The 17,587-nt window shown below is 39.3% G+C and overlaps 1 protein-coding gene across 3 annotated transcripts in view; it reads right to left on the reverse strand.

Moving 5' to 3' along the window:
* The window catches only part of IGSF9B (immunoglobulin superfamily member 9B), a 236,425-nt gene that overhangs the window by 37,078 nt on the left and 181,760 nt on the right, over window positions 1-17,587 (reverse strand). The window lies entirely within an intron of this gene.

Here is a 17,587-nt window from a genome sequence, read left to right on the forward strand (position 1 = left end):
GCAAACAGTACTCAAATAAATAGTGGCTGAAAGTTTCTCAAACCTGGCAAGAGACATAAACCTACAGATTCAAAAAACTGAGCAAACCAAACAGTCTAAATACAAAGTATTCTAAACTACAATATGTCATAATTAAGATTTTTTTTAAAAAGACAAAGAAAATTTTTGAAAAAATGACACCATAACTATGTGAATAACCACAACTTAAATGATAGTGGATTTATCATCAGAAACCATGAAAGAAAAAAGGAAGTGGCACTTTCATTTAACACTTAATATTTTAAATGTTATTTAACAATTAAAATTTAACACTTAAAATATTAAGTGTTAAATGAAAAGAACTGTGACCCCAGAGTTCTATACCCAGTAAAAATATTTTTCAGGAATGAAGATATCAAGACACCCTCAGATGCAGAAAACCTAAGAGAAACTTGTCAAATGACCTACCCTAAAGGAACAGCTAACAAAAGTTTTCTAAACCGCAAAGAAATGATAAAAGAAAGAAACTTGGAACACCAAAAAGGAAGAAAGAACATGGTAAGAAATATATGGTTAAATAAAACAGGTTTTCTTTCCCTTGAGTTTTCTTAATTATGCTTGGTAGTTGAAGGAAAAATTATCACACAACTGATGTCATTCTAAATATACATAGAAGAAATACTGAGACAATTGTACTATAAATGAGGAAGGAAAAGGGACATAAAAGGAGGTAGAGTTTCTATACTTAATTTGAATGATGAAATGGCAACACTAGTAGATTGTGATAAATTACATGTATATAAAATGTGAATTTTTACTCTGAATTGATCATTCCACATTGTACACATGTATCAAAATATTACATGTACCCCCAAAAAGATGTACATCAATAATATACCGATAAGAAATACAAGTAAATAATTTTTAAAAAATAAAATGTAAATCATAGAAACACCACTAAAAAGAATATATATTGAAACATACTCAAAAACAGTACAGATAACTCAAAATAAAATTCCAAAAAATGTTTAAGTAACACAAAAAGAGGTGAGAAAAGAAAACAAATAAATGAAAAATGGGAAAACAAACAGAAAGCAAAAAAATAAAATATTCTTAAGCCCTAACATGTCAATAATTGCATTAAATCTAAATGGTCTAAATAAACCAATTCAAAAGAAATTGGCAGAGTGAATTTTTCTTAATGATCCAACTATTTGCAGTTTAAAGAAAACTCACTTAAATGGAGCAACATAGGCAAGTTCAGAGAAAAAGGACGGAAAAAGTTATATAGTAAAAATGTTTATCAAAAGATATCAGGAGAGCTATATCAATATTTGATAGTGTAGACTTAAGCAAAGAAAATTACAAGACACAGAAAGAGACATTATATATTGATATACGAATGAATTTACTAAAAAAAAAAATATTAAATCTCTATGCACCAAACGACAGAGTTGCAAAATATGTACAGCAAAACTGATAGAAGTAAAAAGATAAATAGGCCGGGCGCGGTGGCTCACGCTTGTAATCCCAGCACTTTGGGAGGCCGAGGCGCGCGGATCACGAGGTCAGGAGATCGAGACCACGGTGAAACCCCGTCTCTACTAAAAATACAAAAAATTAGCCGGGCGTGGTGGCGGGCGTCTGTAGTCCCAGCTACTCGGAGAGGCTGAGGCAGGAGAATGGCGTGAACCCGGGAGGCGGAGCTTGCAGTGAGCCGAGATTGCGCCACTGCACTCCAGCCTGGGTGATAGAGCAAGACTCCGTCTCAAAAAAAAAAAAAAAAAAAAGATAAATAGACAAATTCACAATTATAGTTGGAGACTTCAACACGCCATTCTCAACAATTGACAGAACAACTAGAGAGAAGATAAGTAACAATATAGAAGAACTCGACAACACCATCAACGAACAGAACCTAATAGAACACTCCACACAACAACAGTAGAATATGTGTTCTTCTCAAATGCCCACAGAACATATACAAAGGTAGACCATATTCTTGGCCATAAAGCAAACCTCAACAAATTTAAAGAAGTAAATATCATACCGATTGTGTTCTCCAGTTACAATGAAATAAAACTAAAAATCAATAATAGAAAGAGAACAAGAATATCTTCAGACATTTGGAAACTAAAAAACACGCTTATAAATAATCCACAGGCCAAAGAGAATGTCTCAAGGGAAATTTTAAAAACACATTTAACTAAATGAAAATGAAAATACAACGTATCAAAAATGTGGGGCATAGTTAAAGCAGAGTGAAGGGTGAAATTTATAGCACTAAATGCATTTGTCAGAGTAGAGGAAAAGTCTCAAATCAATAATCTAAATTACCACCTCATATGAAAAACAGCAAAAATACCCAAAGCAAGTGGAAGAAAGAAAATAATAAAGAGCAGGAACCAATGAAATTGAAAACAGAAAACCAAGGAAGACAATCGATGAAACTAAGAGCTGATTCTTTGAAAATCAATAAAATTACAGAGAAGACACAAGTTACCATATCAGGAATGAAATAGGTGACATCAACACTGGCCCTGCAGACATCAGAAGGAATAATAAGAGAATATTATCAATAACTCTACATACATAAATTTGACAACTTAGATAAAATGGACCAATTCCTCCAAAAACACAAACTACCCCAATTCACCTAATATGACACAGATAATTTGAATATCCCTATAAGTATTAATGAAATTGAATTTATAATTTATAGGCTCCCAAAAAAGAAATCTCTAGGACCAGATGGTTTGGACGTTCTACCAAATGTTTAAACAAGAATTAACACCAATTCTACACTATCTCTTCCAGAAAATAGAAGATAAGAGAACACATCCCAATTCATTTTATGAAGCTAGTATTACTCTGATACCAAAATCTGGCAAAGATGGTACAAAAAATAAAACTACAGACTGATATTCCTCATGAATATGGATACAAAAAAATTCTGAACAAAATATTAGCAAATAGGATTTAGCACTATATAAAAAGAACTATACACCATGTCCAAGTGGGGTTCATTCCAGGGATTCGATATTCAAAATTTCAAAATCCATGCTTTGTTCAATATCTCAAAATCAATAAATGCAACCCACCATATTAATAGGCTAAAGAGGGAAAATTATATGATCATAGCAATTGATACAGAAAAAGTGTTTGTCAAAATTCAAAACTCTGAAACAACAAAGATGTGAATAAATGTGAATCAGTATGTAAATGGATGAATAAACTGTGTTACATCCAGACAAAAGAATACCATTCAGCACCAAAAAGAAATGAACTATCAAGCCATGAAAAGGCATGGAGAAAACTAGAATGCATATTAGAAACCAATCTGAAAAGGCTACATGTTGTATGATTCTGACTATATGATATTCTAGAAAAGGCAAAACTATGGAGACAGTAAAAAGATCACAGGTTTCCAGGGTTTGATGCAGGAAAGAGAGTGAATGAGTGAAACCAAGATGATTTTTAGGGCAATGAAAACACTCTGTATAATTCTATAATGATGAATACATGTCATCATGCATTTGTCTAAAGTCATAGAATTTACAACACCAAGAGCAAACCCTAATATAAATTATGGGCTTTGGTTCACAGTGATATGTCAACGTAGGTGCATCAGTTGTAACAATGTATCACCCTGATACCTCCCCTCCCCTCCCCTCCCCTCCCCTCCCCTCTCCAACATTCTCCTGATGGGGAATGTTGATAGTCCGGGAGGCTGTGTATATATGGGGATAGAGGACATGTGGGAATTATCTGTAACTTCCTCTCAATTTTGCCATAAAACTAAAGCTGCTCAAAAAGAAAGTCTTCCAAAAAAGATGAATAAGATTTTCAAAATTCAACAACCATTTATAATAAAAATGCTCAGAAAAAATAGAAAGGGACATTCCCTTAATTCTTTAAAGAGTATCTATAAAATAGCTACAGATTGCATTGTATGTAATAGTGAAAGACTAAATGTTTTCCCCCTCATATCAGAAACAAGGCAAGGATGCCTATTTTCCCCACTCTTATTCGAAATTGTGCTAGAAGTTTTAGCTAGTGCGGTAAGTCATGGAAAGGAAATAAAAGGCATAGAGATCGTAAGAGAAAAAAATATGTTTTCCCTGCTTGCAGATGATATGACTGTGTATGTAAGAAACCCCAAAGAATCTGAAAGAAAAGCTCCTATAACTAACATTTGAGTTCATCAAGATCTTAGGATAGAAGATAATATACAGAAATCACAGTAATTCTATACATTAACAACGAACAGAGACACCGAAGTTTAAAATGCATTATCATTACAATTATTTTTTAAAAAGATAAAGACTTAGTTATAAATGCAACAAAATATATGCAAACTTGTACCCTGAAAACTATACAGTACCAATGAAAGATATCAAAGATCTCTTAAAAATGGAGAGTTGTACCATGTTCACTGATTTTAAGACTCAGCATACTCAACTATGTCAATTCTTCCCAACATGATATACAGATTTAATACAATACCGATCAAAATTTTATCAAGATGTTTTGTGATGTAAACAAGACTATTCTAAAATTTAAATAGGAAAGCAAAGGAACTAGAATAGCTAAAACAACTTTTAAAAGACTAAAACATAGATCAGTGGAACAGAGGAAAGAATCCAGGAACTGTCCCACACAAATATGTGCAACTGCTTTTAGGCAAAAGCACAAAAGCAATTCAATGGCGGAAAGCCTTCTCAACAGCATCCACAGACAATAAAAAGATGAACCTCAACGAAAGTCTCACACTTTTACAAAAATTAACTAAAATAATCATGGACTTAAATATAAAATGTAAAACTATAAAACCTTAAGAAAGAAAGGAGAAAATTTTTGGAATCTAGAACTAGGCAAATTGTTCTCGAATTTAACACCAAAACCATTATCTATAAAAGGAAAAATTGCTAAATTGGACTTACTCAAAATCAAAAATTTGCTTTCTAAAACATCCTGTTAACTGGTTAAAAGACAAACTACAGACTGGGAGAAAATGTCTGCAGACCACATAGTTGACAGAAGACTAGTATCTAGAATATATATAAAAAAAACTCTTAAAATTCAACAGTGAAGAAACAATAAAATTAGAACACGGACACAAAAAAAGTGAAAAGACATTTCATTCAGTGGACGTGCTATATTCAATGAAAAGGATATAGCAAATAAATACAAAAAAGCTATTCAGCATTGTTAACCATCAAGGAAATCCAAATTTAAACCATAATGATTTATTATCACACACCTATCAGAATGGCAAAAATAAAAAATTGGAACAAAACCAAATGCTAGTGAGGATTCAGAGAAACTAGAATATTCATATATTCATTGCTAGTGAGAATGTAAAATAGAACAGCCATTCTGGAAAAGTTTGGCAGTTCCTTGAAAAATAAGCATGCGACTATCATTTGAAACAGGATTTACTCTCCTGGGCATTTATCTCAGAGAAATAAAGTATGTTCACAAAAAGACTTGTATATGAAATTTTTTGGTAATAGTCCAACTCTGGAAACAGATGTCCTTCTGGGTGAACGGTTAAACAAACTGTGGTACACCTATATGATGGAATACTACTCAGCAGTAAAAAAGAAAATGCTATCAATACATACAACAACTTGTATGGCTCTAAAGGGCACTACGCAGAGTGAAAAAATGTCAACCTCAAAACGTCAAATGCTGTATGATTCCATTTCTACAACATTTTGAAATGATAAAAATTATAGAAATGGAAACAGGGTGAGTACAGGAGGAAAGTGGGTGTGGCTAAAAAAGAGTAATATGAGGGATTGTTGTGGTGATAGAATTGTGCTGTGTCTTGGCTGTATCAACATCAGTATCCCGGATATGATATTGTGCTATGGTTTGCAAAATGCCTGATAGGGTTTGGATCTGTGTCCCCGCCCAAATCTCATGTCGAATTGCAATCCTCACTGTTGGAGGAGGGGTGTGGTGGGAGGTGATTGGATCATGGGGGCTAATTTCTCCCTTGCTATTCTCACGATAGTGAGTTCTCACAAGAGCTGGTTGTTTAAAAATGTATTTAAAAAATAGCACCTCCCCCTTCACTCTCTTTCTCCTACTCCGGCCACATAGGACATACCTGCTTCCCCTTCACCTCTCACCATGATTCTAAGTTTCCTGAGGCCTCCTCAGCCATGCTTCCTGTACAGGCTGTAGAGCCGTGACTCAATTAAATCTCTTTTCTTTATATATTAACCAGTCTCAGGTGATTCTTTATAGCAATGTGAGAACAGACTAACACAAGGTCACCATTAGGAGTAATGTGAAAGAGAGTACATGGGACCTCTCTGTATTATTCCTTACAACTGCATGTAAGTTATGTCAAAATAAAAAGTGTAACTAAAACAAAACAATGTGCAAGCAACAACAACAATAAAGGATGAAAACGATAAATGAAGTATTTGGGGGTCCTCAGATCACCACTATTTCTGGAGATTTGCTAGATGTACTCACAGGACTCAGCATATAGTTGTACTCACAGCTAACATTTATTACAGTGAGTAGTAAAGACACACAGCCATATTACAAAGAAAAAGAGGACGGTTGGGTGTGGTGGCTCACGCCTGTAATTCCAGCATTTTAAGAGGTTGAGGTGGGTGGATCATGAGGTCAGGAGTTCAAGACCAGCCTGGCCAAGATGGTGAAACCCCATCTCTACTAATCCTAGCTACTCAGGAGGCTGAGGCAGAGAATTGCTTGAACCCGGGAGGCAGAGGTTGCAGTGAGCCAAGATCGCACCACTGCACTCCAGCCTGGGGGACAAAAAAACAAGACATGTCTAGAGGAATCCATATGCAAGCTTCCTTATGCTTTGTCCCTCCCATAACAAAGAAAATGCAGCAACATGTGTGCAGTGTTTCTACCCAGGGAAGCCCAAGAGAGACACAGCACTCAAAGGTTTTATTGGGGGCCAGTCATGTTGGCACTCTCTGCCTAACACATTGCAAAATACAGACTCCCAGAAGGAAATCAGATGTTCAGCACAAACCACATTGTTTGCACACTGAGCTATCCTTATCAGTGAGGGAATGGCGGGAATACACCGAAATCCAAATTTCCAGATCCCAGCCAAGAGTCAACCTTGCCATGGATCTTTGTAAGAATGGCAACCTAGGCCTACTATGATAACTCTTCACTGCACACTATGCAGACACTAACCAAAAGAGAGCTAGAGGGCTATTTTAATCAAACAAAGTAGATTTACAAATAAGAAGTATTATCAGGGATAAATAGGGCATGACATAATGATGAAGGGTTTCATTCTCAAAAATAAGAATCTTACCTGTGTATGCAATAAGTAACAGGGCTTCAAAATATATGAGTGAAAGCTTATATGACTGAAATAGAAATAACCAACCTCACAATTATAGCTGAACTCCTCAACAGCCTTCTCCAAGTAATTAACAGTAGTAGGCAGAAAACCACTAAGGATATAAAAGTCCTGAACAATATTCTAGGACAGATTTGAGCTAATTGACACAGAATACACATTCTTCTTCAATTTACATGGGACATTCACCAAAATGCACTACATTCTTGGACATAAAATAACCTTAACAGAATTAAAAGAATAGAAATTATACTAAGTACAGGCTCAAGCTATAAAGGAATCAAACTAGAAATCAGTAACAGATATTTGGAAAATATCTGAATATATGGACATTAAGCAATACACTACTAAAAGAGAGAAAGTCTCAAAGAAAATTTTAGAAATATTTTAAGCTGAATGAAATTTAAATTTAAATTTAAGCTGAATGAAAATTAAAGTACAGAATATCGTGTAGGATATTCTGCTAAAGCAGTGCTTAGATGGAAACGTATAACATTAAATGCTTACATTGGAAAAGAATGAAGATCACACATTAGCAATCTAAGGTTCCACCTGAAGAACAAATTAGACCCAAAGCAAAAAGAAAGAAAGAAATCATACAGTTAAGAGCAGAAATCAATAAGGTTGAAAGTGGAAAAAGAAATAGAGAAAAATCAATAAAATTTCAAACTGGATTTTAGGGGGAAAAAGCAGTAAAAGTGATACACTTCTAGTCAGACTGCCCAATTAAGAAAAAGACAAAAAGACAAAAATTAGTGGTTTAGGGAAGTAAAAAGGAGACATCACTACTGCTTCTTTAGTTATTAAAATGATAGTGAAGAAATATTAGTAACAACTTTATGTTAATAAATTTGAAATCTTCGATGCAATGAATCAATTCTTTGAAAGACAGTGGCCACCAAAACTCACTCAAGAAGATATAGCTACCCTGAATAGCCATATACCTATCAAGGAAATTAAAATTGTAGTTAAAAATCCTCCAAAACAGAAAACTCCAGGCTGATATGGTTTACTGGCAAATTCTATGAAACATTTAAGAAGGAAATTATACAAATTTCTACACAACCTCTACCAGAAAACAGAAAAGGAAAACATTTTCAAACTTATTTGATGAAGCCGGCATTATTCTAATACAAAGACCAAGCAAAGATATTAGAAAAGTTGAATTTCAATGAAGTTCAACTTATTTTTTATGTTATAGGTCGTGCTTTCAGTGTTGTTTCTGAAAACGTTTTGCCTAACCCAAGTTTACAGAGACCTTATCCTAGATTTCCTTTAGAAGTCTGGTTGTTAACCCAAAAGGTGCAAGATGATATTTGTAAATCACATAACTGATTTGTTTCCAGAATATATTAAATACTTTCAACACACAAGAAAAAAAACTTCAAATTTAAAAAATAGGCAAAAGGTCTGAACTGACACTTCATCAAGTCGATGACGAATAAGCATCTGAGAAGTGCCCAAAGTCACCAGTCATTAAGCAAGTGCAAATCAAGACCACAGTGACATCTATATCATGTGTTGGCAAGGATGTGGAGCCATTGGAACTCCCATACAATCATTAGTTTGGTACCACATTTTTCAATGCTAGAGATAATTGGCGTTTGTTTTTGTTTGTTTTTTACTTTTTATTTTGAAAGAATCTTTGCAACAGAAGAGTTGCAAAGATAGAGTTTCCTGTTCCCTTTCCTCCATTTTCCCTCGTGTTCGCACCTTACATAAATACAGTAAATTGACAAAACTAATAAATTAACAATGGTATGACATTATTAACTAAATTATAGTCATTATTCACATATCACTAATTTTCCCCTCATGTCTATTTTCTATTTTGGCTCCAACCCTGGGTCCCACGTTGCACCTAGATGTCTTGTCTTCATGAGCTCCTTGAGCCTGCCACAGGTCTTCAGTCTTCCATTGTCTTGCACGATCTTGACACTTTTGAAGAACACTAGTCAGGTGTTTTGTAGAAAGTTTTCAATTTGGTTTTGTCTGATGATGTCTAATGTTTAGATTGAGAGGTGCTGTGCCCTACTCAGTGCATCCTATCAGGGATAAACAACGTTGATGTAACACTTAGGTAAGGTGGCATCTTCCAGGTTGCTTCACTATGAAATTTTTATTTCCTCTTTTGCAACTAATAAGGTTTGAGGCTTTCCCTAATCTCTCCACTTTGGCACTACATGTCCCCTTTGGATCTGAGGTCTTTCTTTCTTTTTATTCCAGAAAATGTGTATGTATTATTTCTCTCAAGAGTTTCTCTTTTCTACTTTTATTTCTTATATCCGTTGATCTCCTCCACATTGCTGGCTTTGTAGACCCCATTTGAAGGATTTTCACTCTTCTACTTCTCTTTTCCAGCTCTTCTAGCTTTTTGTTTGTTTTTTCTACCATGTTCCTCAGAAATGTCTAAAAGCTGGTGTTCCAGATTATGAATTAATTCCTCAGCTATATCCATTTTGTTAAATAACCCATCTTTATTCAACTGTCATACATTTCACATACAAATGTTTACTTTCTTCATTTTATGTTTTCTTGTTCTTGTTTTATGATTTCTTTTTTTTTTTCGTTTAGTGTGTTTATTGGGCTTGTTTTAAACTCTTGGTCTAGACATTCTAATATTTCTGCTTCTGATGGAATCTGTAATGCACTATCCCACTTTTCTTTTGAAATAGCTGTACCGCTCAAATGTCTCATTACATTTGCTAGTGAGCCCCTTTTCCCCAGCACTGTCAGCTACTCTGTCAGATAATGAAAGCCAGAACCTGAGTCAATATTAGCCTAATTCGCTCAGATGAACAAACCCTAGTTGGGAGAACTTCAGGTGCCAGAAAATGGCAGCCAATCACCCTCTACTCCACACAACAACTACTTAGTTCAAGACTTTACTTTTCATCCATCTGGAAAGTACAGTAAAACAAGACACTTAGATAATTCAGGCAGGGGTAGAGAAGTGGGGGTAGAGGGTGGGTTAGATGAGAAGAGGTATGTATGTGAGTTCCCACTTATTTTTGTCAGTTCCTAACCAGCACAGGACTTTTGTCCTGGACAAATTTTTCCTGGGGAACACCTGAACCAGAGCTCGAGTTGCCATAGGTATGAGGACAGGCTCTGCATTTTCTAAAGTAATGATGGAGGGAAAGCAAAACCACCTCCATAGGTTCTCATCTTCCATCACTGTGCCTGACTTGGTCTTCCCCAAGTCTACTTTCCCCACCCACGAGCTCAAAAATCCTCTATAACCCCAAGGGTTTTCTCATAGTTTTCCATTTAAGTTTCTGTTTTTACTCTAGAGCAAGTGGCTCAACCTCAGCACCACGGACATTTGAAGCTAGATAATTGTTTGTTGTGTGCGGGCTGTGCTGTGCATTGTAGAGTCCGTGCGGCAGCCCTGGCCTCTACCCACTCGATGCAAGCAGCAGCACTGCCCCAGCTGGGACCACCAAAATGTCTCCATATTGTCAGATGTCCTCTGGTGAGGGATCATTTTTGGATGAGAATCACTGTGATCTTGGGGCCGTGGGCTTGCACTCATGCTAGTAATGGTATTTTGGTAGGAATCATCAAAGAGCAGTCTCTCCTATATAACTGCACATGATAGGTGCTCGATAAATATTGTTTCTCTTCCTTCTCTGCCCCTCCCTGCCAAAGGAAAAAGGTAAAAACAAAAATTGGGCCTTAAACCAGACCTACAATGGTGTTGGAGACAACTGAGGACAAACTGCAGGGGAGGTTACTGGGCATGCCTTTGAGGGCATGTGGCCCTCCATTGAGGGCAGGGGACTTCTCTGCCTGCTGATGGCATAGAGTCCACTAGTCACTGCCAGGCAAACTTCTCTGCCTCCTAAGACCTGTGCAGTCACCAGAGCCAAGAAATCCATGCTGGACAGCTTAAGGCATCAGCTGATGAGCTGTCTCATCTGGGCAATGCACGGGCTTTAGCTCCCCTGCATTTAATTGGTATTAAAGATTAAAAAGCAAATTACCAAAGCAATCACACCGAATCCACTTGTCTATATCTCGCTACGGCTCCCAAGCAGTTTGATATTTACTGTCAGCTGGCATTTAATTACTCAGCCAGATTTGGAGGCCATAATTGACAGAATGCTGAAAACTAATTCTTTAAAAGGACGCTTTCCCCATGCAAGAACACTTGGGCTCAGAGGTGACGCCGTCTCCCTGTTCCAAGGATCAGAGAGACAGACACCAGAACAGATTGGCTTCTTCTCCCTACACTCCTCCCTACTGTTCTCTAGTTGATTTAGGTCTGCGTGCCTGCTGGAGTCAGTGGGGAAAAGCAAATGAGACATTGAGACATGAAACATTTCCCCTTTCTAGCCACAAATCCACCCTAGTCCCAATTCTACAGAAAACTCCCATAGCCTAGAGAGGGACCTGCCTCCGAGGCAGAACTATGAAGCCAACAGAGCCACCTATGTGCCCCCCAGTTAAAGGCACAGTGGGAGGAACATCCGGGTACCGCTGACTATGTAATTACATATTTCTGAAGCGTCACTGCCCATTGTACAAATCTCCACCTCACCCTTGCTGCCCATGTCTCTTGTCACTGAAGGTTGTCCTGACTTCCTAATCCTGCATCAATTATATCATGCACTACTGAATAGACACTAAAACTAAACTGGGCTCAGCAGCATACATTACAGAAAAGGGGGCGATGCCGTTCCACAGAAATACGGAAAAGGTAGTAATCGATCAGTCATTTCTCTCCCTAATCTGTCAAGGTTGCCGTCCATAACAACTGGGCTCAATGCTACACTGAAAATACAGAGATCCCTAATACAAAGAGAGGAGCTGATAGCACACTTGTCCGCAGCTGTTGTTTTTGGAGGTTTATTTTTAAATAAATAATTCCAAAACTGTTAAAAAGGGCATGTTTTCAAAAAAGATCTAAAAAACTTTCCCAATATTCCTACATTTCAACTAGCAAATCACCAAGATCAGGTATCAACAAGAGGAAAAACGCCTTTGTTTTCTGGTTTGTTTCTTTTCTCAAGTATTTAGGCTCAAGGGGAGAGGGGGCATTTTTTAAAGAGGGGTAGAAGGAAAAGGGCTGGAGGAAAGCCTGACTTTGATGCAATGATTGCTGGAAACCTGTGCTCCCCAGCGTGGTTTGTCCTGGTCTCAGCCTGCTGTTCACTGCCTGTCTGCTCTTTCCTCCTCCTCACGAGCAAATGGCAGTTCTATTAGAATCTGTGCAAGGCCAAACTCTCCAAGCCTTGACGAAATCACAGTTAGGAATTTTACAAACTAGACTTCCATACACATGCACCGGGCTTCCCGTGGAGAGATCGACAGACTGGGGCTATTTTGCATGTCCCACTTAAAGCCGCGGGGGTGCCCTGTGCAGAGAGCTGGCGCTGCTGGGCTCGGGGCTGGGGCGCAGCTGCTGGCGGTTCTCTGGGCAGAATCCCGGAGAGCAGATGCTCGCGCTGCAGCGCAAGTTGGGGAGTATTAGGTGCCTGGATTTGCTCCAGCAGCTCTGTGGCTGCACAAGGCCAGGGTGTTCCCTGGCTCTGGCCTCCCGTATACACCTCTCCCCAAAGCGCTGTCGCCCCTGAAACTTCATGGACCATGGCCTCCCTGCCGTCAGTCCTGGGAGGATTCATGGAGCGCATATCTAGCTAGTTGATTGCCTATTTTAAGAAATTAATAAAAGAGCAAGTACCAACTATTCCTTCAAAATCTCTGTCACCACACATCTGCTCATAGGAGGTGATGGCATGAACCCCACTCCACTCCCAGCAACCTGTTGTCTTCACCCTTAGATGTTTCAGCTTGGGGTAGGGAAGCTCTGCTGCGCTCCCTTCCTCTCACACGTTGTTTGCAGGTAATCTTCATTCTCTTTTGCTTGCTACCAAACTGGCAGGCTCAATGCTCAAGCCCCCATGAATTTCAGATCTCAACAGAGAATATCGACTTTTAAAAAAAAAAACACGTCTACCTAAAAATAATGTAGAAATCAGAATTTCTATTTTTCAAAAATTAAGCAAAAATACCTACAATCTTCATCAGTACTTACATTTTGATGCATTTCTTTCCAACATTTTCTAAAATAAAATTTAAGTTTTTGCACAACTAGGATTATATAATATATTTATTTTTATACCCTGCACTTTTTAATTTTTTTGCAAGCATTTTCCCATTGAAAAGTGTTCAAAAGCTCCATTTAAAATGGAAACATAACACTCCCGTAGCAGGGAGGCACCCTCACTTATTTAACAATCCTTGAATTGTTGGGCATTTAAGTGTTTCCATTTTTTTCACGATGAATAACTTGGAATGAACATCTTTGGATATACATCTCTGACCCTACCATTGATTACATTCTCAGGTTTCTAAAAGTGGAATTACTGAGTCAAAAGATATGAACATGTTAAAGCTCTTAAAATAAATTGCAAAATTTACATCCAGAGAGGTTGCTTCGATTTATACTCCCACCAACCTGTATTAACTTCATTTTTTAAAATCTTTAATAATCTCATAGCCCCAAAATTGTATGTAGTCAAAGTTATTGATCCAGTCCTCTGCAATTCTTTTTATCATTCCGATGCTAAGAATAGCCATCCTCATTCAGAAGGCAGAAAAATAGCCATCTAAATATCTTCTAGTTTTTTACAAGATTTATTCGCTTACATTTAACTCAGTAATCTATGTGAAATTAGTGCATGTATAAAGAGAGGATCTCTTTGGGGGCACAAACCCCCTTTCCCCATTCCTCCAAGTTTCTATGGAGAGGGCTGTCTTCCTTGTTTGTTTGCTTTTTACACAAGACAAGCAACTTACCTGACTGTGCATGAGAGAGAATGCTAGGCTCTTCCTCTTTCCTCTTTGTCTCTGCACTCCCACCGGGAGTCCCATCTAGTCTGCCCCTCTGCCCTTGGCTTTGAGAGTTGGCCCCATGGGAAGACCTGAAGTGTTTAGTGCTGCCAGGGACTCCACCTGGGCAAGTCTCTCTAGCCCAGGTGCAAAACATTAGCGAGCTGGTTTTCTAACACATCTAGACCCACATTCTCTACCCAGTCTCTGCAAGTAATCAGTGTAATAGATTGACCTCTCTCTTTCTGACTTTCTCTCTCAACTCATTTTAACATTTAAACATGGGCAGTGTAGAGGAGGTTATTTATCAAATCCCCTAAAATCCCAACAATTTACAATGATTATTTTTAAACAACCAGGCAATATTTCTAACTACATAATAGATCCTTTCCTCACCAATCTGTGAGTCTTCCTTTATTGTATATCATTGAATATTTATATCTATTCAGTCTTTTCTATATTCTATTGATAATACTGATTTATTCTGTTCTATGCAGTACTATACAGTGTCATACTGTATCTATAGTACTGTATAGAACAGAGTAAATCACTTATGACACTGATTCATTAGCCAGTATCATAGAGATTTATACTGTGTTCTATTATTTGTGTTTTACCAGATGCAATGATGACATTATTTATTTGAATGGTCTGAGAGTAGCCCTGATGACAGTGATTTCCAAACTTTGGTGCACATTAGAATCATCTGGGGAGCTTGTAAAAACTAGGGTGCTTCGGCTGCATGCTATACCACCAATGAAATTAGAATGTCTGCAGATTTTTTTTTAATGTCTAGGTGATTCCAACGTGCAGCAAAGTTTAGGAGTGACTGCCTTAAAAGAAGACACGTGCGTGCAGCCAGGAGACCAGGAACCAAGGGTTTTCTGCCAACTTCTCAGCCGCCCTCCCTTGCAGTCTTCACTTGCAGAAGATGAAGAGGTTAGCACCTGGTCACAGCCTTGCACACTGGAAAGAGTTTCCATTAATGAAAGAATGTCTTTTCAATAGTTTGCACTCCCCAAAAGAAACGTGCAGAATTATGCTTAGTCATGAACTTTACTAGCAATAAAAAGTATACTCCCATAGACCCAATCCCTGTTTTTCCAGGGGATTGCATGGTAGAGCAGACAATGGATGTGTCAACCCACCGTAAACACAGACTGCATCACAAAAGCACGATGCTTAGACCCACAAATTAAGAAGAAACCACTAAATAATTAGAGTATGCATTCGTTTTATCCATTCAAAGTATTTTGACAAGGTTGGAAAAAAATTCTTTTTGGTTTATAACATTTGCAGAGCCTTGAACCTGGGCCAGACTAGAGAAAAAATGCCTAGAATTTCTATAGCATGTTTCTCCTAAGGAGTCGTCATTTCCACCCCCAGCCCCAAATGTGCATCTACAGTTTTAGCTTTCTGTGCCTGTTAGTGCATCCGTGTGAGCCAGAACCACCACAGCTTCATCAGCCCCCAACGCCTGGGTTACCTTCTAGTTGAATGGTGCCTGCTGGGGCAGAACTTTGACACAATACCCTAACACCTGCTGAAGGCTGCAGGAGCTTCCTCTGCTCTCCAGGGCTTTGATATCCAATAAAGGGTTCCTGACCTGGCATTCTTTTCTGAATCCTGCCCTGACTGAACTCCATGCTGGGCTCCAGCTTGAAATCACCCACTATAGTCCAGAGACGGCCTTTGCTCTTCCACCTCTGCCCTTTTCATTTCCCGGAACACCAGGCTCCCACCCGATGCTCAGCTTTCAGCTTGAGCCTTGCTTCCCACAACTCTGCCACCCGGCTCCCTTTCCCCAGGCTCAGTCTTCCTCTCTGTTCCTCAAAAGCCACTCAGCAATGGCAGAGGACATGTAACCTGGACCTGGGACTTTGCCCAGCGAACCCCCCCTCCTCTGGAGCTCATGCCACTCAATTATAGCATTTTCTTTCACATCTTCTATCCTCAAATAAGACACTGCTGTCAGGGCTTCTAGATCCCCATAGAGTTCCTTCCCAGCCACCCCCTGCCTAAGCGCAGGTGCACCCCAGAGTGTGGCCCACATCCTCCTCCTCACCTTATTCTCAGTCTGTCCCAAGCCAGCCAGTTTACATGCATAGTTCTGCAATCACCTTGTGACAAAGCCATTGGTCCCCAGTGTTCTCCAGAGCTTCAGGCCTGTATCTTTGCTGACTACCGGAAATCCTCCCCTGAACATTCTAAGGGCCTCAGTTTCAAAGTCTCCAAAGCCAAGCGCTCTCACTTCTCCAGGTCCTCTGGTGGCAGTCTTGTCTCTTCTAATGACTCTGCGTAGCTCCTTCAACCATGGCCAGAGCAGGGTATTGTAGTAGTAATCGTAACAACAGCAACCAGTGACAATTACATTTATGGAGCACTTACTCCAGGCCTGATGTCTTGCTGGGTTGGTACAGCCACTCTTCCAGGCATGTAGCGTCATCTCCATTTTGCAGCTGAAGTTTAGGGAGAATAAGTACGTTCCTCCAAGTTACACAGCTAGTATGTAGACTCTAGTCCAGACTCTGAGAGCCTTCTCTATGCCAGGTGCTGGGCTCCTGTTACTCTCCCAGTACCTGCGAGGAGAGTGTGGGCCCTGCAAACCACTCCCCCACATGCATCCCCCTCAGATGACCTAAGCCAATCAACCAGGTATCTCACTCTGCAGCATGTAGTTCAGGGATGGACTGTGGTTATGGGTTGAATTGTGTCTTCCTGCAAAAAGACACGTTGAAGCCCTAACACCCAGGACCCAGAAACGTGACCTTCACTGGAGATAGGGTCTTTGCAGAGGTTCATCAAGTTAAAATGAGGTAATTGGGGTATGCCGTAATCCCATATGACTGGTTGCTGAATAAAAAGGGGAAATGTGGACACAGGGCTTCACAGGGAGAGGGTCTTGTGAAGACAGGGGTCGGGGTGTTGGGGGAGGGCAAGGGGCAGGTATGCCACACACCCCAAGGAACCACCGGAAGCCAGGAGAGATCCTTCTCTAGCGTTGCCTGAGGGATGGGGGCCCAACCAGCACTTTGATCCCACACTTCCAGTCTCTGGAGCTGTGGGGCAATGGACGTCTCTGGTTCTGAGTTGCAGACTCTGCACACTTTGTTAGAGCAGCAATGGGAAACTGACACAGCCATCTCCTGCAGCCCGGGGGTGACACTCCAGAGGAGCGCAGCTCAGGGATTCTGAGAACAGAAGCTGCTCCCCTTGTCCTCTTGGTTGTAAAACAAAAAAAAAGAAAAGGAGCACGTTGCCACCAGTTGATGCTGCTGATCTCCTTTTGCAAACGTGAGGGGAGGCCATACATGGAACGGGAAGGTCCAAGAGGTGGCCAGGCAGCAGGTAATGTCTCCTGACCACCTGCCAAAGAGCCTGCCCTAGCTCAAAGCTTCTGCC

The sequence above is a fragment of the Hylobates moloch genome, unplaced genomic scaffold, assembly GCF_009828535.3.
Source record: "Hylobates moloch isolate HMO894 unplaced genomic scaffold, HMol_V3 SCAFFOLD_11, whole genome shotgun sequence".
In the NCBI taxonomy this organism is placed as follows: domain Eukaryota; kingdom Metazoa; phylum Chordata; class Mammalia; order Primates; family Hylobatidae; genus Hylobates; species Hylobates moloch.